At 42.0% G+C, this 24408-nt stretch overlaps 1 protein-coding gene across 5 annotated transcripts in view; it reads right to left on the bottom strand.

Moving 5' to 3' along the window:
• The window catches only part of LOC108512897 (colorectal mutant cancer protein), a 272212-nt gene that overhangs the window by 174690 nt on the left and 73114 nt on the right, over window positions 1–24408 (bottom strand). The window contains exon 1 of one of the 5 annotated variants that reach the window (XM_017848453.1): window positions 2149–2229. The exons of the other annotated variants lie outside the window; for them this stretch is intronic. The gene's annotated coding sequence lies outside the window, so the exon portion shown is untranslated. Of the gene's footprint in view, window positions 1–2148; window positions 2230–24408 lie in introns of those variants that run through there. 5 annotated transcript variants of the gene reach the window in all.

The following is a 24408-nucleotide window of genomic DNA, read 5'->3' as shown; positions in this document are numbered from 1 at the left end:
AGTAGATAGGTGACTGCTTGGGCTAGGGGAGAGGATAGGTAGCTAGTGGGAGAGAAGTGGAGAATGACTAATTATGGTTATGGGGTTTCTTTTTCAGGCAGCGAAAATGTTGTGGTGATGGACACACAACTCTGAACACACTAAAAACCACTGGATTGTACATTTGAAGAAGGTGAATTGTATGATATGTGAATTATATCTCAAAGTTGTTGAAATGATAAAGTAAAATAAGCTCTCTAGCACACAGGAAGCCTGATGACAGTCAGTCTCTTTAATTTTCACCTCCCACTATTTCTTGGGTCATGAGAGGCCAAAACAACAACTAATGATGGCATCAAATATTGAAAACTTACTGTGTAGGGGCCCTATGTATTAAGCACTTTATTCCATTCCAACCTCACAGCAACCCCACAAGGGAGAATTACTATCCTCACTTTACAGAGGCAGGGCATTAAGTAACCTGCTCAAGGTCACAGGGGAACTGTGAAGCTAGAACTTGAGCCCAAGGTGGCCAACTCCAACTCCAAAGCCTGTGCTCTGTGCACCAGGCTATGCTGCATCGCATAAACCCAGGCAGGAGAGGTGGAGGAGAGTACAGAGGCACACTCTTGTCATGTGACTATAAGAGTGAAGGTATGCAGGAAGGTTGGCTTAGTAAAGGTTCATTAATGCCCAAGACAACATTCCTTTCTCCTTAAAGGGGAAAAGTCTTATTCTGCTAGAGGGATAGATTAAAATCAAGCAAGTTTTTACACTTAAGCTAATTGAGAACAGGGGAGCCAGGAATGAAGTGGTTTCCTGTCCGGCCAAGTAACAGGCTGTCAGGCAGGCTACACTCACTCCAGCCAATAAAGAGGTAACAGCAGCAAGGAACGACCCCACAACCCCGTTTTCATCGCTCCTCTTTCCCTCCTAGTTTTTACTGGCTGCCAGCACAACCCAGTCAACAGCAAGCTTTCCTTTACCACACAGGCTTTCCTCCTCCCCTGAACCTGCTCAACCCCAGCCTCCATTACTAATGTCCCCCTGTTAACCGAAGCCACCAAAATCTGCTGTCTGCCTTTCTTGCCTTAGACACTTCTGAATAAATTGTGATTAACTGATTCAATGTTCACTTTTGCAAAAGGGAAAAAACAAAAGGAAGGATAGGGGAAGAATCTCAAAACAAATAAAGCAATCCCGGGGTTCTGCCGGAGTGCACACGGAGCTTCTGTGGGAAATGACTGTTTACTCGTCCCTTAAAAAACTTGTTTAGGCCAAGCAGCCACTCTTCATCTAGATTTGCCAAAATCTGTTCTCCAGGACTGATAACCTACACTGGGGTAGCTCCGACACTGGGTTTACTTTGAAAGGTTTTCTCCAGTTACTGCCAGCTGCCAATCTGTTTTGACAATACATTGTTAGCCTACAGGCTCATCACTGTCATTCTTTTGGACATGTTCATTTATTAGCAGTCAGTCAGATATGCCGACAGTGTATTTGCAGGGATGCAAAAACACACACGCTTATACACACAAGGTATGTTAGATGTCTAAGACTGGGGAAAAACTTAAGTCAAACAACACATAATTAGCCTCTGCTTACAGAGGTGAGACAGTTTATTAGACTTTATGACTTCTGTTCCCATTTCTCAGCCCCCATATACCTTCTACTTTCCCCTCAGCCCCAATGCAGATGAAAGTTTGCCCTTTAAAAAAAACAAACAACAAAAAAACACTTTTTCTAGGAGTATAGAAACTTCAGACTTTTGAACTACACGGTGTCCGTGTTACAACAGGGACTTGACATATTCTCAACCTTGTTTTTCATCAACAATGCCTGCTCATTGCCAAGTTTAGATGTGACTTTAAATTGCACCCAATCTGGCAAAATAATATTTGACTGCTGGCTACCAGTAAAACGCACACAATTTTTCCTTTCAGAACTTCTGAGCCAGCAAGCCAGGAAGTCTTTTGGTGACTACTCCCCTTCCCATTTGTAGAGAGAAGTCAATACTCAGGACCGGGGGCTGGACTTGGGGAATACAAGGGTTCCCTCATTGCAGCCAGGGCTCCCTCTTACCCCACCGAGAATCCACCCAGGGGCCTGAACCTGCAAGAGGTAGACAGGCACTGTGAGCTGGGCCAGTTCCCTGGCTTGTGCTCCTACCTCGTCACGCGCTCTGGTCCTCCTTGCCCAAGAGGTGTGGGGATGGGTGTGCTGGAGGCACAGTCCAGGGTTGGTCTTGCCTGCCGCACGCCTGTTCAGTAGCCTTTTAATGAACTCAGTGACTCAGCGCTGTCCCTCCCCCACCGGCCTCGGATCTCACTCCTCTCAATCGCACTGATGCCCATGTGACAGCACGTTGTCTCCACCGAGACTAATCCCATATCAATAAGAGCTTTCAGCACGGCCCAGACCAGATTACTCTGTCTCACAACCACTTTGCTGACCTGCCCAGGGGGCCACCGAATACTCCCGGAGCGCATACTATTTACAGAAGAGTCAAGATAAGCCGGATCACTTGGTGTGATTATTTCGCTGCCAAAGTTTGTGGCTTTAACAAAGCAAACCCACATTCAACCACTCAACCAGGCGCCGTGCAAGCCACCAGAATGAAAAAACAATGCTGGATCTTACACACATGCAGTAATCAAAATATTACAAATAAAGGCTACATGTGAAATGACAGGTTAAGATGAGCTCTGGATACCAGATGTTTGGAGTTTGCTATTAGATTTCTTTGCCATAAATCCAGGACAAGGCAACATGGCATCTCATTGTCAGATTAATGTGGACTAAGCATGATATAATTTATAAGAAGGCTTTTAAAAAGTCACCAAGATTGGTTCTTAACTTTACCCATTCAGATTCTTAAGAGCAAGCCAAACCTGAGGAGAGATGCCAGATGCCAAACTGAGTACAGGCTCAATTTCTCCTACTTTTCCATCCTTCCTTTTCCTGCAATTTTTATCACACTGGTCTCTATCCACAGCCTTTCTGGGCAGCTGAGATGAATAAGGGGAATGAGTATAAAGCCTACAAATACGGTCAAGGAGATGAGTGGGAGTAACTAGAGAATGGTCTTGAGGGTTTGCGAAAACTATTTCATCAGCATTATGGACAAGAACAAGAAGGCCAGGGCATACTTAAAATCATCACAAAGCCTCTTTCTAGCACTAAATGTGAAGTAATGAAGCCATCACACAGCAGATTAAGGCCTTTGCACACAAAGCTCCCTTCCTCAGAAAAGCTCTATTGATTGATCTGGAAATACAGATTTTTAGTTCCAAACCTGTGAGGATAGCTACTTAAAATTCAATCTCTTTCCATCAGAATTGCATTAAAATTCTAAAACAATATGCACCAAATAAAATTTATTTTTAATATTAAAATACCTGATGCTCATTTCACCATGTCTCTGTTCTCTCGTCTCTGTTCAACGCAGTTAGGCAGATTTGAGGGTGCTGCGGAGAATATCTGAGGTGAAATGCCAGGGAGCGAGTGAGCAGGCCCTGAGCTGCAGAGACAATGCTCCAAGCAGAAAAGCATGGCTGGCAGGAAATCAGGAGAAACTGTGCAAGGAAAGAGCCATTCCAAAGCTGTTCTCTGTCCCACAGTTATGATCACAGGGGAGGGTAATTACAAGTACTTCTGATCATAATACCTTTTGCCATTTGTCAGATAGCAGACCTCAAATTCAAGGTGGATTAGTCTGGAAAACTAAACTGAATCAGTTTTGAAGTCTTACTTTTATATCCAACAGTTGAACAATGCAAATATGAATAATACAGAAAACAGCCAAACACCTAGAATGAAAAGTGGAACCCTGCAGTAACTGCCCCGTATTCAACAGATGACAGGGCTAATGCAGGGAGTTTGGGGCTATGGGCTGGTTTTATAGCCAAAGCCACAGAGAATTCCATCACCAAAGACTGCTTCCTACTCTTGGTGAAGGAAGCAGGTAATTCACATGCCAGTCTCCATCTTTTCCTCCCTTTCCCTCTCCCTCCACCCCGCCTTACTGGTATTTTTCTCAATGAGTTCCCTTGATGTTGGAGGACCCAGCCTGCAGCTTTCACAGGAAGGGCTAACGCAGTGAGAAGAGCAGGACCTAAGAATCAGAGGAGGTGGGTTTGAGATCTAGAATAAACAGGTAAAGGTCCAGAGGCAAGGAGCTTCACTTTTGAGCCTTAATTTACTCAGCTTTAATGAGAACATTACCTGCCCTGCTTGCTTACTAAATGGGACTGACCTGGTGGTCAGGTATGGAATGTGGGCTTGTATCACAGAAAAGGTGGACAAAACAGGATGGAGAAAGCAAAGTCTGAGCCCCTGCTCTGCCATGTCCCTTGCGGGGCTTCCCTTCCTCTTCTAGGCTGCATTTGTAAAACGCAGACAGTCATACCTGCTCTGTGTATCTACCAGGGTCAACAGGAAACTTAAGCAATGCATTTGAAGACAAATATTACAAAACTGACAATGCTATCAGAGGGCATGTTCTTACCAAAGACTATGTTTTAAAAGCATGAATAGCTCCAAGGTTGAAAGAAAGTCTTAAAGAGTATTTTATGTTACACTACAGAAAATATATCATTTGCTTTAAATAAGGGGAGACTAAGTTTCAAGTCAGCAGATTAGAGATGAGCGGTTAGTGACACCATGAGGGGTGGCATGAGTAGACAGAGCATTCTCCCAAGAAAGATGACTGAAGCCAGAGCGAATGGGGCTAACAGTGACATTCAGTCGCCACAGTGCATAGACCAGCTTTGGGGGCCAGGGCATTTCTATAGAAGGCTCCTGAAGCCACGCCACAGGGATGGGTCCTTTCCTGTTGCTTCACTGCCTAGCCCTTTTGTGAGCACGGTGAGACGCCTGAAGTTGGCAGCAAGCACTGTGTGCTGGCATCTGCAGTGAGCAGTGACCGCTACACCACTGGACAACTCAATCCTGCAGGACTGCTCCAAGACTGAAGTTCAGAATGACAGGTCACTGAGGCTTGCAGTCATTGACTCCAAACACCTTATTTTACAGATAGGAAAACTGAGGCCTGGTGGCAAGGTGGAGGCACTTTCCCAAGAAACACAGCATCCAAGCTCTACTGAGTACCCTGGTCCTCGGATGCCCCACCCAGTGTATACTCACTACCTTGGGATGTTTTTCCCCCTAAACGGAATCCTATTGTTCACCAATTTACTCATATGTGTATATACACCATAGAACCTTAAAATTATCTTTGACAATTTTTTCCTCCTGGCTTTATAAAATCTGTCCTTTCCTCATGCAAATTATTTTCCAAATATTTAAACTTTTTGGGCTGGGCCCAGTAGCTCACACCTGTAATCCCAGCACTTTGGGGGGCTGAGGCAGGCCTCCCACTTGAGGCCAGAAGTTCAAGACCAGCCTGGGCAACATAACAAAACTCAACATAACTAATCTCTACTAATACAAAAATTAGCCAGGCGTGGTGGTTCATGCCTGTAATCCCAGTTACTTGGGATGTTGAGGTACAAGAATCGCTTGAACCTGGGAGGCAGAGGTTGCAGTGAGCTAAGATTGCACCACTGCACTCCAGCCTGTGAGACAGAGCGAGACTGTCTCAAAAAAATAAATAAATAAAAATAAAATTTTCAGGCACTTTGAGGAACCCCAGTCTTGAATCATCTTGTACTTACAAAGTAAGTAAATTAGATAATTTATTTTATGAATCCTTCTTAATATTTGTGTAGCCCCTTACAGTTTTCATAAGCTTTCTCTCATTTGATCATGACAACAGCTCTGTGATGCACACAAGACAGGGGTCATTACCCTTAATTTCTGTGGTACTACAGAGAGATGAAATGATTCATCTAGCACCAGAACTAGAGTAGAACCCAGTTCTTCCCAACACTATCTTGGTCCTCCTTCTTACTCCATTAATTCAAATAAGAGCCTTTATATACTGGGCACTATAGTTGGAACCAAGGGGGCAAAGATATGTAAAACAGAGTTCAGTTTTTTCCAAAGAGCTAGCATCTAGGTGACACATATCCACACAAAAAGTTTACAAACACATGAATTTGGGGGTAGAAACTTTGGAATCAGACAGATTTGTATTTGAGACCAGACCTCACTGTTCACTAGTTATGCACCTGTGGGCAAATCATTCTGCCCCTTTAAACAGTGTTCTCGCCTCACAGGATTGTCAGGAGAAGTGAATGAGATGGCAGAGGAAAGATGTTTAGCACCGAGTCTGGTTCATGGTAAGCATCCAGTATGTATTAGCTATTTTTATTAGCATTAATACAAGGCAATGACAGAGACACCTGAAGGCTATTATGAGAGCAAGGTCTGGGGACACCTATCCTCCATGGTGGTGGGTGGGGGGTCAGGGGGGCAGGGCAGTGTATCTGGAAGAACTGAATCTTAGAGAATGGCTTTAATGATTGTTCTTACAAAACAATACTTATTTTTGTTCTTTTGTTCTTTTCATCTGTCCATCCATGTAGTTATCCAATGCGTACAGTGAGCCCAGCACTTTACAAAATGATTCTCAGCAGGGCTCCCTTGAATAAAGGGTTTTCCTAGGGCACTTAAAATACGAGCATATTTACAAAAATTATACACCTTTTCAGAGTTATACCCACTGAGTGAAATGAGGCATATCAATGGTCCACTCTGATCCTAGCTAGAGGTAACAGCTTAAGAGAAACACACCTATAAACAGAACCTTAACACGATGTCCTTTGGTAACAAAGTGAAAAGTCCTTTCCCTAGAGGCCACGTCAAAGTGGTCTGCTGAATGGGAACTCTACTCTCATCAGCAGAGGTGGGGCCTGAGCTACTGGGGACTTCAATCATGTCTGCCTTCACCATTCACTTAAAGGAGGAAAATTATCCAGCTAAATGCTTACTCATATGCAATATCTGCTTGCCAAAGGTAGCACAGATAATAACCCCATACTTTCCACCTTGTACGATGATTACAACTTCCTCTCCATTCATCCTCTCAACTGACCTGGTAGCCAAATGAGCCAATCTGGATAAAACAGAGATATACCCAAGGTGGGCTGTACTTTTGAAACGGGTTCTACTGCTGAAGATACGTATCTTCAATACCTATCACAGTGACATATCACAGTCACCAGATATGTATGACACTTTGTAAGCTGGATAATTAGTTCAAATCAATCCCTTACACGGCACGCTTTGTGAAAAGGAAGTTGGCACCTATCTGTTCCCCTGACGGACAAGACTGATTCCTTTCTACAGAGTGCCTTGAACTACTGCAGGAGAAAACCACCATCCTTCAAAAGCACCCAAAAGCTGTGTGCAGCTGGACTCATGGAAGGCTCTCCCTGCCTCAGGATGCTGCCTCGCATAAAAAAATGTAGGACCAGGTCCTGTGGGTAATGGTATTTGTGACTTTCTTTCTCAAAGAACTAGGTTCTTTCAGATGGGATTAGGCTTCCATTACTATCTGAAATGCGAGGTGAAGAAACTGAAAAAAAAAAAAAAAAAAAAGAGCAAGGCTTTCAATCATGAGACAATGCAGTTGCTATGATGACAAAATAGAACACTAAGTGTTTTTAAGTTTTCTAGAAACTGAGGCAAAGAGGAGTCACAGAAAATTCAGCTAGCAAGAGTATCATGAAAAAAACCAAATATCTGTTTCTTAAATGCTTTAGAGAGATACTCTTACCTGAGGAATTACAGTTCCTCACTGTATTCCTCAAAGGCAATGTCCCCAACATTGTGGCCACAAAAACGTAGATGTGGATTTCTTATGCTCCTAATATATTACAATTCGCTAAAAAATTCAGAGGCCTAACACCAAGGTTAGATCCTGAAGCCATTCTTTGAGGGGCTAAGGGTCATAGTGTATATTGCTATCCTATAGTGGTCTAATTTCATCCAAAGATTGATCCTAAAACTTCAAAAAGTAAATTGGTACAGGCTATCTCTTAAATTACCTTCTCTAAACATCATCTCTCACAAATAAAGTCTTAACAGAAGCTCTATGTCCAATAGAGTGAGATTATATTCTGTATCAATGGTCTGGGTTCTCCTGAGAGGCTCTTACATTCCAAGACTGATGCTCTAAGCAATTCATTAATTCAAGCATTAAAAAACTCATCTGATTTTAGGGAACAGTTGACATGTTTACCTAAAGTTGTAAAAAACAGACTTATTAAAATGCCTTAGAAGAAGGCTTCAAAAATTATTTCCATTCTCAAAATGTTATTGCTCCCAATTGTCATATATCAATGGCTCCCCAGTCAGTCATGCTCTGCCTCAGCAACATTACAAAACATCAGATAGTGCCAATGGCAATTCCACTGGGTTCCTCCAAACGCAGCCCATAAAGCCTACAGAGGAAATAGAAAGATGACAGAATGCATACACTTTATTTTTGACCTATCCTGATTTCCATCAGGCTTTGGATACGGGACTACTTTTATGGCTGCAATAATTTTACTGTAAAGATCCAGTACAGGAATTTCTTCTGGGAAAGTATTTTATATTCAGTTGTCAAGTGAAAAGCAAGGTATGTTTGTTCTCACTCCAAGACACCACTGAACTCAGAACAGGAACATACCTGTTTTCAAACATTAGACTGTAGCTCCTAGTGTCAGTGGGTCAGGAGCCTTCCATGGCCATTCCTACTTCCTGGGATGTCACGTTTATGGTTGGGCTCCCATTGCATTCGTCTTATTTACGCTTTAAAAAGAAAAACACCAAGTCTGACCAAAACAAACAAACAAACAAAAGCAAAACAAAAAGGGGGGAGAGGAATAACTCTTGTTAAATTTATAAATGATGTGTCTAGAGTGCTATTTCATTTTTGCTTATAAAAATGGCATCCATGCTTAAAACCATTTATCAGAGTGATAAGATTTGTATGATATATGGTCTCCACCTGACTTAAAGGACCTATGTTTGAGTGTTGTTTTTCTCTTCTCACTGCAGCCACAATGTGATCTACCCTATGACATTCATTAGGCTCTTGTAGTACACATTTGACATTAGCACAGGGATAAAGTAGGGCAGGGAGAGTGGTGACAGAGCTGTGGGTGGGAAGAGTGAAGCTTTAAACCCTCAACAGCACGAGTGTTCCCCTCCCAGAGAAGTGACTTTAAACAGGAATTAGAGGGCCTCTAAATATACCTTCCCATAATTTGCCCCTATTCTCTCTTCCTTCCCAGTTCTCTCTCTTAAATATTTATTCTGTGCTAATACAAGTTTGGTGTTCTGCTAAACTGGGGGGTAGTTTAGAAAATGCGTATGAAGCCTGTATCTTAAACCTTCTGTTTTAGTCTAGAACATGAGGAATATAAGCCTAACAACATCTTCCCCCAACACACACATAAAACCATGATCAGTATGGGACACCTAGTGTATGAGATAAATGTGTATCCCCAGACTCGGTGCAATTGGGATTGAGAAAGGGACTGAGAATGATCAAGCACAGGTGCGATGAGAAATCTGAAGGTCGAATTCGCAGAGGTGGAAGGAAAGAGGATGTCTGGGGGAAACATGAACCCAGTACTCAGCCATACATGACATGAATGAATACAGGAAGAAGGAGAAACCAAGGTTGATGCTACCAGGGAAGCTCCCTAAAGGTAGAAAGTTAATATCCAGTAAAGATAGAATTATATGAACAATAATTTACTTTGAAAGAATGTTGCATAGGCAACAGGACATGGCTCTGTTACTTTTAACCTATTTTCCAGGAGCTAAGATCTACCCTAACCCTACCTTACCCTACTTACGTACTCCAAAGATGTTCTGCTGACATTTGAAAGATGCTCATTGAAGGCATCATCATTCTAGAGACAGCCACTTCAAGCTCTTCACCTTCCCTCAACTATAAAGGCTTTGTAAATTAACTCAGTGGAGGTTAGAAAAGACTTCTCACTGGTGAAATTAGCGGTGTTAGAGATATGTGGATTGCCTGTTAACATGATGCTATCAACCGACTGTGTCTCCTCCAAATTCATGTTAAAATCCTCATCCCCAATGTGATGATTTCAAAAGTTGGTGGAACCCTCATGAATGGGATTAGTGCCCTTATAAAATAGAACCCAGAGAGCTCCCTTGTCCCTTCTAGTACGTGAGGACACAGTGAGAAGCTGGCTGTCTATAAACCAGGAAGCAGGGCCCTACCAGATGCTGAATCTGCTCTCGCCTTGATCTTGGACTTCCCAGAAATTCAGAACTGTGAGAAATTTCTGTTGTTTATAAGCCACCCAGCTTATGGCATGTTGTTATAGTAGTCCAAACAGACTAAGACATGTAGCACTGGGCACTCCACCTGTGGATGACAGAGATATGAAAGAATCTGACAGACCCAGCCTTACTCTGTGCAATGGTGCTTGCAGCTTGATTCTAAAACCATCTTCTGCATAGCCACTGGCTTGGAGGGTTCTTGTCGCCTAATGCCGACAAAGTTAAAGGAATCCTGCTCCATGTTAATTTTTCATGTAAGGTACTGTCAGTATATCTGAAGTTCAGAAAACAGGCTCAGTGACTGCTTTTTATGTAATTGATGTTTATCTAAATAGCAGGATTTGGTAAATGTGTACTTTTGTATGTGCGAACACAATTGAAGGAGGAGACCTACAAGTCATTATCTCAACTACTGGAGGTTATCCTAAAACTCCCCTTAATTAAAAATAAACAAATTGGCTTAGAGGTTAGTTTTTAGCGCATTTGAATGAAGATGTTTATTAGAAACAAATAAAACTCTAATATTTTAGAAGCATGAAAATTGTAGTTATCTGTGACACATGCCTGAGAAAAGCAAATTTTAATACAGTGCATTTTTATTAAATCAGAACCTAAACACACACACACGCAGTAAAGTACCTCTCATTTTCAAACACACACAATACATGGCTTCCCTGAGAGAATATCTCTAAGATGCAGTAAGATCCCAGACAACTATAGAAAGACTACGTATTTGCAGCATAGTCAAGTGAAATTTACTAAGGTCTGGCATTTAAAAACTAACGGCTGTTTGATAACTAACATTCCACTAGTTCTCTCAATAATAACAAATTAGTAAATAAAATTATGTTGGTACATACATTACACATCTAACCAATCTTTATCAATTCATATATAGACAATACACACCTACCTAATACTCATATCAAGGCAAGAAAAAGCCGTTCCCCTTTCTCTACACCAAGCAGCATGATACACATTTCTTTCTCACTAATCTTGAATCCCTAGATATTTTGAACATGGACATTTGCTGCTGACAGCCACCGCCAGACAAAGCTCCATGACCTGGCTCCACTGCAGGAAAGGCCATAGAGAGGGCTTCATACCATTCTTGGAAAGCATTCAACTACCACATGCAGCCTCATCTCACACCGAAAAAAAAAAAAAAGATCTCATGTTACAGACAGCTTCACTATAATGTTAACATTCTTGGTTGTTACACACACATTTGACAAAAAATGCAAGCCTCTAGATACAGCCACATTTATTGTACAATGCCAATACTATATTCAAACACAAAATTCTCTACCACTTTAGGCAACACCACCTGCCATTTTATTCTCTCACTTCCCAACCTCTTAAGCCAAAGAGATGAGAAGGTGCTCTTCCTTCTATTCACTCCCCAACACCTACTGTACATCAAGACACTGTGCCAGCCACAGAGAACACAACACTGGGTAAGACTCAGTTCCTGCCCACAAGGAGCTCACAGGGAGGCATTCCTGTGCTTTCTAAATTGCACAAGATGTCACTCCCCCTCTAACTATGGCTAAAAGGATGAAATACAGACAAAAACAAAACCCACCTTGCTCCAGCTCTTTAAGCTGCTGTCCTGCCTACTAATATCTTTCATTCTCATCCTGATGCTTCTCTACCTGTCATTTACTTTAATCACTTCAAATGCATGTTCTCTCTGGTTCCAGTGTTCCTTCTTCTTTCCAAAGTGTACTTGGTTTTTTGTGCACGTGTTTAAATTCTATTCTGCAAGGCTTGCTTTCCCGTGAAAATGGCCCTTGACCTGTATTGTAGAAGAACCCAGACCGTTATCTACAGGATTTTGATAAGCAAAAGTGCTGCTATCACATGCAATGCCATTGCAGCTCCTATTTGCCTCTTCCTAGGGTATCTGCAACTTTCTGCGAACCCCCTACATACCTCTCTAACCTTGCACTGAAAACGTATGCTCATAGAACTAGGAGTAAACATTAAAGCAATCAGAGGCCTCGAGGAACTAAGTTTAGCAGGCTAATAAGAAATATCACAAGGTGTTAAAATATTAAGCAGAATGTGAACACTGCCCTAAGAGTTACAAGTGCCATGCAGGCTTGGAAGGGGGAGATAAAGAAATCTGTTGTATAAATGCCATGTGGAATGCAAAGGCATGATGGTCTCACAGTGTTCACGGCTTTCAGTAAAGGCTCATAATCACCATGACCCTTCAGGCAGTTCACAGTAAGCAGTGTCCTAATAAAAATATCTAGTCATAAAAGAGAACAACGACATAACCTGAAGACTGCTTGATGACCCTTAATGATGGAAGGCAGACTGGTTACACCAACAAGCGGCCCATGGCTTTGACAACCTCACGTCAAAGCATGCTGGTAAGACAGAAAAGGCAAGCTCAGGGCTCTTTTCAGTACTGAGAGTAGTGGGCACAGTAGCTCTGCTTCCCTGTTTCTGAAGCTGCCTACCTAAAAAGTAAGGTCGGTTTCTAATTCCTGACACGTGCTCTCTTTCATACCCACTCACAGTGAATGACAACTTCCCTTTGTTGCCTCTGTCACTTAGAATTCTGTAATTCACTTACCCAAAGCTACTTGGTCCGAAAGAGGACAAATCAGCTAATCCTTAAGTCCTTTTCAGCACTAAAGAATTTCCCTGCAGGGTGCATCATTTATTGTTTTTCTCCACTTCCTAAGTCCTCCTCATTCCTAATGCATAAAACACAACAGGAGGGACCCAATCAGCCAAGTCCAGAATTTGCAGGACTGATGTTTTTTGCAATAGTATTACTGTCTCTCTCATCTCCCTCCTCCTACCCATCCGCATATTCTGGACTTAAAATACAAGGTCATGCACGGTGGTGTGAATTAACACAAATGCAAGGCCACACACTGAGCAGCTCCAACTTCAGCCATGAAAAGCATCCTGGGCTACGGCCAATGGCCTCCTCTCATTCCCTTGGGCCTGCTTTCAAAGCTACAAAGAACAACGGAGCTGAGAAATAGCCCCACTCAGCCACCAGGCCACATCCCACTGGGGAAACACTACCATATGCTCAGTCCTCTGCTCAGAGATCCCTTCTCCACCACATCCACAGTACTCTGTTTAATCAAACTCCATGAACTGAGTTGCCTTGCGTGTTCATTTGCTGCGCTCCTATACTGGGTGCTATGGATACAATGGTAGATCCTTGAGTAGCTTATAGGCAAACTTGAGAATCTAAGAGATAAATACTTAAAATGTAAAGTGACATGTACTAGACCATAGGAGGGCATGAGATCCTATAGTTTGTTTCTTGACTCCTTCAGCTTCTTCATCCAACCCCGGCCTTATCAGTTTCAGTGCCTAAAGGCTTCTGAATCTCTATACCTCTCCAACTTTACTCACTCAGTTCAAGTCAGCAGCATCCTCCTCCCAGAACACTTGGGTCTGCTAATTGTTCTTACCACTTCTAATCTCAACACCCCCCAAGCCATTTTCCACACTGTAGCCAAGCACACCTTGCTCAAGTTTAATGTGTTGGCCTGCCCATTCTCCATGTAAAAAATATCAGACAATGGCTCCTTGTTGCCATCAGGATAAAGCCCACATCGCAATGCCATTTGCAACCCCTTCTACCTTCCCCATGCTCTACTGGCACCTGGTTCAGCCTTACTGGAAAACCTGCAATAAGGCTGAACCTCCAAACCCCCATGCTCAACCCTGCCCTTGGGGTTTTGCACACAAACCATTTCCCTTACTTGGAACACAATCCCCATTTCCCTTACCTGGAACACAATCCTCATCTCTCCCACCACCCCCTTTACCCTTTACTTGGCTGGCTACTGCCAGCCCTTTAAGTTTGGGCTCAGCTATCACTTCCTCCAGAAGCCTTTGCTGACAACCCTAGGCAGAGCTGAATGCCTCCTCTTTAGGTCTCTGCTGTCAGACTTGCGTGTTCAACTACACTGTATTTTAGTTGTTTGGTATAATAGTTTATTTCCTCTACTAGACTTCAGACAACTTGGTGGGCAGGGAGTGGGGGGTGGATTAGAATGGAACCTTAAGAGATGCCTCTTAATATCTGTTGAAAAAAGGATCTCAACTATGACTTGTTTACCTGTGTATCTTTGTTCTTAGCATAGTGCTGGCTATGGTTTGAATATGAGATGGTATGAAAATTGAGATGTTGAAACTTAGTGGCCAATGTGATAGTTGTTAAGGGTGGGGGTTGGTCTTTGGGAAGTGATTAGGTTATGAGGACTTCTGCCCTCATGAATGGGATTAAGGCTCTTATAAAACAGGGTTCATGGGCTGGCGGGGGCTTGGCTGACTTGTCCATCTGTCTGCTATCACGTGAGGACACAGTGTTCCTCCCCTCCGATGGATGCAGCATCCAAGCCCTCTTACAAGCAGAGATCAGAACCTCACCAGACAATGAGCTTGCTGGCGCACTGATCTTGGACGTTCCCAGCTTCCAGAAATAATAAATAACATTCTTTTCTTTATTAGTTGACTAGTTTGTGGTATCCCATTACCTCTCCCTTCACTACCAGAGAGCCTCAGTTACTATCTCCAGGCCAAGTGGAAGCCATTATTCATTCTACAAATACTTACTAAATGCCTACACTTAGTAGGGGCTGGAATGACCACACTCTGATCTCTCAAAGAAACCACCAATTGCTTTGTTGTTCGGTCAAAATTGTTGTTTCTCAGTTATATCTTGTTTGATGGCAAGTCCTTCTCCTTTCCCTGTTCCAGAGGTCAGGAAACTATGGCCTGTGAGTAAAATCTGGCCTTCTACCTGTTTTTGTGAATAAAGTTTTATTGGAACATAGGTATGCCTCCTTTATTTACATAGTGCCTATGGTTGCTTTTCCTGCAAAAATGGCAGAATTGAGACACTGCACTAGAGACCATATAGCCTACAAAACCTGGAATATTTTCTGCCTGGTCCATTACAGAAAAGGTCTGCCAACACTTGCCCTACCTATTATAACTTATGGGTTTCCTTCTTACCTTTGTGACTGTGACTGGAAAGGTTCTTGTTATTCTGCTGTCCAATGAAGGTGTAAGTAGTCCTAGGAACACTAGCTCCCCAGGATTCTGTCAGTCTGCTACTTAACCTGACATATTCTTTGTCTTTCTAAGATGGTTTTCATGGCCCCTGAACATCCCTCTATCGGTGAATTATAGTATAAAGAATCTGTAAGCGTTTCTGTCTTCTCCAACAGACGGGGCTCCTTGAGGACAAGGCCCACATCTTACAGACATAACTCAGCATAGTGACAGGCACAGAGTAGCCATCAAAAATATTAACTAGGTAGATGAGTGTTTACAAGGTATTTTAAAAATAACTATATTTAAAGGCTCAGCCATAGTCCCTTGGTGAGAACATGGTCACTCAACTGATGAAATTTCTATTCTTTTGTACCAGTTTTGACTTGTCTATAGATGGGTGACAAAGTAGAAACCCTGAATAGGGGATTTCCCGCCAGGATAAGGACTGAAAGTCTGACTCCCATTCACTAGCTGTAGGATCTTAGTTAAGGTGCTCACTCTCAGTTGCCTCCTCTGCAAAATAGAGATAATGAAATAATTCCTCAATCTTACAGGGTGGCTGTGAAACCAATAATATGTGTAACATGCCCACCACCTTTGTCAAGCAATTTTGATGCTCAATAAGTAGAAACAATTATTATTATGGACAAGGTCTTCTCCTTTAAGCCTCCAAGTACACTGACAATGAACATGGCTAGGGTCGTCTTGGCTCTGTTATAGCATCACGCTTGATCCTTTCATAGCAGGAGCCCTGATTCAGGTGGTAGTTTCATATTTTAAATTATGAAAACAAGCAGCTAGGTCTTATGCTAATACTAATTTCAAGACAAAAGATCAAACTCTAAAGGAGGAGCTTCTCTCTCTCTCCCATAAAGATTCATCGGTTAAAAAGCACTAGTGGTGATACTAAATTGAAGCATCAACACACTGTTCTGTAAGTTGTCTTTTCCTGATAGAATTTACCATAATTTGTTTTTTCAGCTATAGCGCATAGCTTGGAATGTAATGCACACATTTTGAAGAGTAGACATTTTGATAATCAAAAGGACAATATTAAGTTGATTTTTTATAGCCTCATTATTGCAAAGATATTATTTTCTAAGCTAATGTACATATGAAACTTCATCTTTCTTTAAAGGTAAATACATGGGCGCTAGAACAGAGATACTTGAGTTTTGTATGCATCAAAACAAAAATAGGGAGTAATACCAACACATTTAGCAAAAAGGAAAAAACAGATTCCACTGGTACATGAAAATTTTCGGAGGAGATGGGAATCAAGGAGGAAAGTGGGGTTCCAAGCTAATCAGGAGAAACTCTGCCTTCCACCTGTGCCCCTAATCTGATGCTCCAGTTGCATGACATGACTATGACGGATGGCCGGGGCACTGTTGTTTATCTTTTGGAGTGAAACCGGAGAATTCAGGCAGAGCCCAATGAGCACTGCTCATGAAAATGCTATCCTATCTAATCCCAGGAGACAAGAGAAACACTGAGGAGTCAGAAAGGACGTGAGCACATGTGTGTGTGCACACCATGCCTGTGTGTTCCTCTCCTCTTCCAACACATTTTCGGGGGCTGAGGAAGTGTGCCGCACATATCCCAAACAGAATTTCTCAGTATTTTCTGCAGTTTGATCTGTCCCATGTTGACCAGTCACCGTAAACAGTTTAGTTTAGAAAGAAGCCACAAATCCTAAGTGAGCATCTGGCTCCTAAGAAGCCAGAAGGATGGTTGCAGGGGGATGGGGGTGAGGTGGGAAACTGGGGGGGAGTACGGAGAGTGGGAGAGGTGGGGGAGCCTTTTACGCAGCTTCTCTTACTCACTAGCACAGTCTACAAGCGACATTGGCTTATCGCCTCAGCTAGGATAAATAACTCTAAATGTGTGCTGGGTAGATGCAGTCGTGCCCTAGCCTTCAATAGTTTTATTCTTTCACATCTCTAACGTCCGCAGCTTCCTGAGATTGGCTGGTATTTTTGTCACTGGGCTTGCGGGCTGGGGGCTGGGCAGAGCTGAATGTCAGCAAGGGTAAAGGGCACCGTGTGATCTCCTGAGTGCCTCCGCCTTCTCCTCCTTATTCCTGACATTACCGCCCGCTCAACCAGGAGGGCAGAAGGCAGGTCAGAATAATCAGTTAAGTGTATTAGGGTTTTCTCGTCCTGCCCTACAAATCCCACATGTGCAACTAATGAGACAATGCCCAGAGGTAGAAATGAACTTCATAACACCAAAGTACAGGTATATTTCAATTTATGCAAGTTAAAAAATGTTAAACAAGAAGAACAAATAAGTTTGAAAGCTGTTTTTTCACATTACAAATGGAACTCTATACAGATTTTAGAATATACATATTCTCTCAGGCATTTAAAATACTTTGTTCATAAGGCTTTGATTTGCACATGATGTTGGTGATATCTTTTGTGCAAGATAGACTTGGGGAAAATCCTCAGCTTTAGATTTTAGTTACCTTCAAAATAAAAGATGTAAATTAATAACTATTCTTCCAAACAGAAGGGGACGCATTATAGGAATAGTTTTTGAAATAATGTAGAAGTAAGAATATCCACAGAAATTCTCAACACCGTATGGACAACATGTAATCCATGTTTTGTTTTGGTTTTGAATGGGAGTAAAGGTGAAGAGTCTAAAAAAATAAATTTTTAAAATTCCTGATATAACAAAGAAATGCAGTAAAACAGCAGTTTTTAAACTGTCCTCTGGTTCTTGAGTTTCCAGGTTTCTACAAACAATAAAATATTTGCTGTCAAACCCAGAATAAAATGCCTGAGAAGATAATAACAAGTTCGCTGCTTTTCCTTTTGGGTTATTTTAAATGTTGGGGTGCTGAAGATTTTATTTGAACAACGAGTTCTGTTACCAAATAAGTCTGGAAGCTATTGTTTGGGAGGTGCCGTGCAGTCTCTGTACACAGGAAGGTTAAAGGAAACGACAGCCCTTGGCAATGAATTCTGGAGGCCTTTCCTGGGGGGCCCTTAACTCCTGCAAGGACTTCCAATAACAAGTCAGTAGCATTAAGAATCAGGAATTAAAATTCAATGATCAGCTGCTATGTTTAACCACAAATGTATCTAAAAAGTTGGGGTTAATATGTTTTATTTTCCTAATAACTTATTTCAAAAGGGTGATGTTAAAACAGAATCTCAAAATAGACAATTTTGTATTATGTTAGTAATAGCATATTATTGATAGTCTGTAATCACTGCTTTAAAATTTCAATAATAGGTCTCAATTGGAGGACCGTATAATGAATTCCCTTATACTGATTTTCTCTACTTTTCTATATGGCTGAAACTTTCCATAATAAAGTGAGGTTTGTTTTCTTAAAGTCCCAGCAGGCCAGAAACTATGTTAAAGGCTAAATTTCACGTCCCTCAACCATATTGGAGAAGGTTTAGAGGAGTGCTGTGAGGAGAATATTGATCCCTCTTCAACCAGTCCAACCTGCCCTTCAGAATGACTCCCACTAATGTTTTTCCTATGCCATTTTCTACTGTATACCGCACACCTGCACCATGTGGTGCAGGACCCAACCAACTTGGTACAAATAAATGTGACTTACAACATCCTCCCAGTCAGTGCCAACCCCTTATTGAAATTAGATAGTATACATCCTCCAAGTTCATTATTTTTCTAAGTTAATTTGGCTAGTAAGTCCTTTACATTTCCATGTTAACTTTGGAATCAGCATGTTAATTTCTACCAAAATGTCTGCTGAGATTTTAATTGAGATCTATAGATCAATTGGGAGAATTTATATCATAGCAACATTGAGTTTTTTGATCTATGAACACAGCAGCTCGCTCCATTTATTTAGATCATTTCTTTTGTTAATGTTTGTATTTTTTAGTGTACAATCTTGCACATGTTATCAAATTTATCTCTAAGTATTTCATATTTTTGATATATTGTGATACTGTTACAGAATTTCAATTTCTGATTGTTCATTACTAGAATACAGAAATACAATGGCTTTTTCTATATTTCCTTGGTATCTGGTAACCATGTAAAATTCACTTATTAGTCCTAACAGAACAGTTTTCTTTGTAGATTCTGTAGGATTTTCTACATAGACAGTTATGTTGTCTTTGAATAAAGAAAATTTTACATTTCCCTCTTAAGATCTGGAAGCCTTTTATTGTCTTTCCTTGCCTTACTGCACTGGCTAGAATATCTAGTGCAATGTTGAATAGACGTGGTAAACACTTTTAGTTGGCACCCAATACTAAAAGAAAAGAAGCAGTGAGGCCGGGCATGGTGGCTCATGCCTATAATCCCAGCACTTTTGGAGGGCAAGACGCGTGGATTGCTTGAACCTAGGAATTCCTCGAGACTAGCCTGGGCAGCATGGCAAAACCATGTCTCTACCAAAAATGCAAAAAGTTAGCCAGGTACAGTGGTGCACGCCTGTGGTCCCAGCTACTCAGGAGACTGAGGTGGGAGAATCACCTGAGCCCGAGAAGTCAAGGCTGCGGTGAGCTGTGATCGTGCCACTGCACTCCAGTCTGGGTGACACAATGAGACATTGTCATAAGAGAAAACAAGTGGTGAACACAGATGTGCTTGCATTTATCCCTGTCTGGGTGAAACCACATTTGCAAAAATTGTAACTGAGACCAGTGAAGGAACTAACCGACTCCATCTTGCTTCTAACCTCCAAGATGTCTTTGTCCATTCCTGGGCACAGGACAAACTAACTTTGGGAGGAACTTAGTTTATGGTTTAGCTTTGAAATAAAGACGATAACAGCCCTTTCCCAAAACAATCCCCCTTCCTGCCTGGGGACTGGACTGCCTTTGCAGGACTAACATATTAGTCATAAGATTAGAAATTACGGTTTAGGAGGCATGCAACTGGAGGCTATGAGACCCTAAACCTCTCCAAACTGCTCCTGGCAATAATATCACCATTGTAAAACCGAAGATCAGTGCTTGAGATATTTTGCAGACCCTGCACTCCATGGATCAGCTGGCACCACCCAGGTGGATACACTGGCTCATCTGGTCTTGCGGCCCTGATTCAGGAACTGACTCAGTGCAAGAGGTCAGCTTCAACTCCCTATGATTTCATCTCTGACCTGACCAATCAGAACTCCCGATTCACTGCCCTCCCCCCACACCGCTAAATTATCCTTTAAAACTCTGATCCCCAAATAGGTGGGGAGATTGATTTGAGTAATAATGAAACTCCAGTCTCTCAAGAGAATTTGAGAAAGTTCCCTCTATTCATGCATCATGAATGCATGTTACATTCTGTCAATTCTTTTTCTGTATCTATTAAGATTCTCATATCACTCTTCTTCTTTAGTCTGTTAATACGGTGATTTACACTGATTTTTGAACACTGAACCAGCTTTGCGTTGCCAGGATTAACCCATGTGGTTTTGATGTATTATCATTTTTAATATATTATTGGGTTTGATTTGCTAAAATTGCCTTTTTTTACATCCATGCTCATATAGATATTGTACTGCTCTGTACTTTTCTTTCATTGTAATACATTTTCTGATTTTGGCATTAAGGTAATCCTGGCCTCATAAAGTTCATAAGCATTCCCTCTACTTCAATTTTTTTGGAAAGAATTTATGTAGAGCTGGTATTATTTCTTTCTTAAATTAATTCACCAGTAAATCGAGGTCCTATCTTTAGTAATATCCAAAGTCACAGAGCCAACTACAACTCATTTGTCAGATGTTAAAGGTATTAACGGGATAAAAATACATTTGTAATGGAATGTACAGGAAGAAGAGATTAATTCTCCCTGGGGGAGAAACAAAGATAATATTCAAATCACATTTTGAAATGGCACATATTTCTGTTGTTTGACTTATGGGTCAATGATACGGTGTCAAACACTCTGCTAGGAGCTGGGAATGCAAAGGTGACCAAGATACAACCCCTGTCCTCAAGGAGACCTCTGTACCCAGTGCACTGTCAGGGGAAGGAGATATGGGAAAAAGAACACACAACCCTGAGGTAGGATGTAGGAGTCTTCAAGGAAGGCTCTCCTGTGGGTATGATACCTGAGCCAATCAGAGAATACAAAGGTGATGAAGGCAAGTACTATTCCACCCATCACTGCAACTCCGCACCTAGGGCTCAGATATTTTTCTGCAGGTGAACTTTGCCAAACTACATGTGAGGAAGTCAAAATGTGTATTCCAGGCAGTCAGGACTTCATCAATAGGGACAGTGACACACGAATAAAAATGATGGGACACAAACGAAGCTGTCAGGGCAGCTTCAAGTGTGATACAGGGAGTGCAAGAAGATGAGGCTGAGAGGCAGGCAGGAGACTTACCAGGCAACGTCTATGTGCCTAGGGCAGGGCACTGAGAGCAGAAGTTGCTGGTGGCCCATAAGCATGTTCTGTTTGTGAAATATTTGGATTAATTACCAAAGTTTAAAATTCTGGGACTTCACAAACAAATTTGAGTTTTTGGCTTCTCTTAAGAACATCTGGCCATGCAGAATCCATGATCCCTAGAGTTGAAAAGTACCTGTTCCCCTTGGAGCTCTCCTAGTTCCCCAAGGTCTCAACATATTTTGACCCTGGGGATGCATTTGAATTTCTGAAACTGCTATTAGATAAAATCACTCTGGTGATAGTGCCAAGCCTGTAACAGGAAGACTGGAGGCAAAGACAGGGCAGGAGATCCAACAAGTCTATATTAAGGCAGTGGAAGCAGGAACTGGAAAGGAAGAGAGGCTACTTGAGAATTTTTTTTAAAGCAGGGATTAAATGGTAATTCGATAAAGAGTAAGGGAGAGGGAGAAGTCAAAGTTCCTAGCCTAGACCACAGAATGACCGATCTATCAAGAAGGGCAGAAACTGGTAAACTGGTCAGGGCAAGAGGGGCACAAGGGCAGAGAAAATGATGCATCATTTGTTCATAGGTTTGTTTCTATTACCTGGCTAGAGATTTGACATTTAACCAACAAATAAGTATTTCTTTACATCTAGCCTCAAAACTGGCACTCCCCACAAACCTTCTGTCCCACATGCTGGCATTTCCTCACTGCTTGCAGGTCAAGGACTCCCAGGCCCTCCCCATTGAATCACAAGTTCCTTGCTCTGCTGCTACACCAACCAGCAACACTTCCTGGAACTCACCATTTCAGATCTTTTACAAACAGTAACTCAAGGAATGCTCATAGCAATTCTTGGAGGAGTGGGTATTGCTATATAGTTTTTGTTTTGTTTCGTTTTGTTTTGAGACAGAGTCTCACTCACTCTGTCACCCAGGCTGGAGTGCAGTGGTGCGATTTCATCTCACTGCAACCTCCGCCTCTCAGGTTCAAGTGATTCTCCCGCCTCAGCCTTCCGAGTAGCTGGGATCAGGCATGCGCCACCATATCCAGCTAATTTTTGTGTTTTTAGTAGGGATGGGGTTTCACCATGTTGGCCAGACTGGTCTGGAACTCCTGGCCTCAAGTGATCAGCCCGTCTTGGCCTCCCAAAGTGCTAGGATTACAGGCATAAGCCACTGCACCCGGCCAAGTATTGTTACATAGTTTTTATAGTGAATGCATGCCAACTATTTTTCTTTATTCAAAGTCTGAATTGGAGGGGCCTGAAACTGAAAACGCCTATTTTCCTCAGAGGAACTGCCCTCGTCCTTAAGCATTTTCTAATGGTGGCATAACCACTGAAATGTTTTAACAGCACTGTGGGAAGATCAGAAGACTTTAAAGGCTCCCAGACTTGGTAAACTGTATGTTTTCCTCTGTGTAAATTCCAAAAGTATCACCACTAATCCAAACAACAGCTCTTCAAGCAGGAGTAAATAAAGGAAAAACCTCAACTGAAAGGTCAGGAAAAGGACTTTCCTGAAGTACAAATAATGGCCATGTGTGGTTGCTACTAACTTCAAATCTTTTACAGATGCCACAAGATAAGTCTAAGTTCACACTCCTGTTTGCAAAAACAATCCAACCAGGGAATATGAAAATAACTCTTTAGGAAAAGATTTGCCACATGATCAATTACATAGGGCAGACAGGCTGAAAACTGAAGGTGGTATAAGGACCATGGTCTGAGAGGTACCCAGACAGGACATAAGAAATGTAGGAGTGCTGACTCTGTTCCTAGTTGATCTTATACTCAGTTAAAAATAAAAAGAAGCTGAAGAATGAAGCCACATCCAGAAGAGCCAAGCGACTGGTATGTCTGTGTAATACTTTATTTGTCATCCAAAGCCTTATATACATTGCTTTACTTGGTGATAACCTCTGAGCTGAGCATGTCCAGATTCTTACATAGCGTCAAAGATGTCAACATCACAACACCAGTTACCATCTGCATTCTGATCTGACTTCACGTACGATACTTACATGTTTTCCCCCATATTGCATTGAACTAATTTGATCGATGAATTTTCTTCTAAAATTACACTCAACGTATTCTGACAGCCACTAACCTACAGATCTCAGTTCCAATCCACCCAGGCAGTCATCACTTGAATTCTGCCACCATTTAGAATTGCTCTACCTCTAAAAGCTCAATGTCAAGGTTCTCTTCTTCAACCAAAAGTTCACAACCACCCTTCCACTTTCCCGACCTCACTCTCACTAAACTTTATCTGGGTCTCCTGAGTTACCTTCTGGAATTTACTGAAAGCTGGTGACACTGATGATATTCTCCTAGTCGCTCCCTCTGAATACTCACACCCTCATACAGCCTGAACTTAGAGTACTTCATGAATATACGCTCTATGGAGTCCTTCACCTCCTTGATCTTCTAACACAATTACAGTAAGAGGACAGGAATCACTACCCAGGAAACCTATGTCAGGCACCTCCTCTGTTCCTGGTTCACTGACATGTGCTGCATAGTCACGAACACAGGCTCACAGGCATCCCAGGAAGCAGTGAGAACAACAGAATGCCAGAACCAGAAAGGATATTAGGCGATGATATCTGATGTCTTAACTTTAGAGATGAAGAAACCAAGGTTAAAGTGAGAGAGCTGGCAGGTGGTAGAGGCAACACAAGAAACGTTGTCTTGGGCCAGGCGTGGTGGCTCATGACTGTAATCCCAGCACTTTGGAAGGCCAAGGCAGGTGGATCACTTGAGGCCAGGGGTTCCAGACCAGCCTGGCGAAACCCTGTCTCTATTAAAAACAAAAAAAAAAAAAAAAAAAAAATTGGGGCG

Source organism: Rhinopithecus bieti, unplaced genomic scaffold (genome assembly GCF_001698545.2).
Source record: "Rhinopithecus bieti isolate Rb0 unplaced genomic scaffold, ASM169854v2 scaffold_31072, whole genome shotgun sequence".
Taxonomy (NCBI): domain Eukaryota; kingdom Metazoa; phylum Chordata; class Mammalia; order Primates; family Cercopithecidae; genus Rhinopithecus; species Rhinopithecus bieti.
Note: the sequence above shows the minus strand (reverse complement) of the source record. Positions and strands in the feature narration are given on the sequence as shown.